This window comes from Chrysochloris asiatica, unplaced genomic scaffold (genome assembly GCF_000296735.1).
Source record: "Chrysochloris asiatica unplaced genomic scaffold, ChrAsi1.0 scaffold00073, whole genome shotgun sequence".
Lineage (NCBI taxonomy): Eukaryota > Metazoa > Chordata > Mammalia > Afrosoricida > Chrysochloridae > Chrysochloris > Chrysochloris asiatica.
Genome location: NW_006408591.1, coordinates 10120779 through 10122580, shown reverse-complemented (window position 1 = coordinate 10122580; position 1802 = coordinate 10120779).

The window sequence follows — 1802 nt, the reverse complement described above, 5'->3', positions numbered from 1 at the left end:
GCGATATGCAGATGATACAACCTTGCTTGCTGAAAATGAAGAGGACTTAAAATACTTACTGATGAAGATCAAAGACCACAGCCTTCAGTATGGATTGCATCTCAATGTAAAGTAAACAAAAATCCTCACCACTGGACCAATAAACAATATTCTTATCAATGGAGAAAAGATTGAAGTTGTCAAAGATCAACCATCAACATTCATGGATGCAGCAGTCAAGAAATCAAGTGATGTATTGCATTAGGCAAATCTGCTACACAAGACCTTTTTAAAGTGTTGAAGAGCAAAGAAGTCAGCTTGAGGACTAAGGTGCACTGACCCAAGCCATGGTATTTTCAATAAACTCATATACATACAAAAGCTGGACAGTGAATAAGGAAGACCCTAGAAGAATTGATGCATCTGATTTATGGTTTTGGAGGATAATATGGAAAGTACCATGGACTGACAAAAGTACCATGGACTGACAAAAGAACAAACAGACCTGTGTTGGAAGAAGTGCAGCCTGAGTACTCTTTGGAGGCCAGGATGGCCAAACTTCATCCCTCATGCTTGGGACATTTTGTCAGGGGGGACCAGTCACTGGAGAAGGATATTGTGTTTGGTAATATGGAAGGTCATAGGACAATGGAAGACCCTCAGTGAGATGGATTGGCAAAGTGGCAGCATCAATGGTTCAAGCGAGCAATTGTGAGGTTAGCCCAGGACTGGGAAGTGTTTCGTTCTGTTGTGCAAAGGGTTGCTATGAGTTGGTACCAACTCAATGGGACCTAACAATAACAACAACAACCCTAGAAATCACCCATCTTAGATGTCATCAGCAGAAAGTAACATAATCTGCATCTTTACTCTCCGTATCATGACCATGCCAACAATAAAAGAAATTGCCCGAGATGACAACCTGAAAATCTTTCCTTGCTTTGGAAGTCTGAGAATGATTTTACCAAAATTTATAAAAATCAAGTGTACATGTAGGTAAATAGGTTCAATAAAATGCTTAAGTAACAATACTTCAAGAATGTTAAATGGGTTAACTTTATGGCAAAATTGTTACTTCATATAGGATTCAATGACCTTAGAAAAGTAATATCTCCTTTCCTATCCCCAAACAAAATAAAACAAATATAAAAATATCTTTTAGAAAATTAAGTCAATAAATTTAGGAGAAATATTTGGATGTGCCTGTTATTTAATATTGGTATCAGTCAGGAAAGTTAAGACCAAGTATTTTGTCATTGAAAACAGTAGTCTAGCCTGGAAAGATAATGATCTGGCATAATGACGCTTTACCAATCTATACCCTTCCATCCATCAATAAGCATTTTCCTGATAAATGTTAATTCAAAGAGCTTTCTTGCAGAGCAAATGCCTCTTAGTCTCACATGATTGATTATTCTGAGGAGTGTGTTCTTAACAAGTGTTACTATTTGTTTTATAAGCCTTTATATTGTTTGGCTAGTTGGAGATGAATTCAGTTACAGATCTGAAGGATGTCTAAGCACCACCAGCAATTGGTAATGAGTAAGTCTACTGTTTTTTAGTATTTTGAATTTTGTTCTACATGATTCTCCAATTCTGTCTAGGACTTCCTTTGGTCATAATCAAAGCAATTGATGGGGGTAGCCAGGACCATCTAGTTCTTCTGGTCTCAGTGTAGTGGAGGATGTGGTTTATGTGATCTATTAGTCATTTGAATTAATTGTTTTCTTGCGTGTTGTCAAGTTGGTTCTGACTTATAGCGACCCTGTATAGGGTTTCTGAGAATGAGCTGGTGGGTTTGAACTGCCAACCTTCTGGTTCAC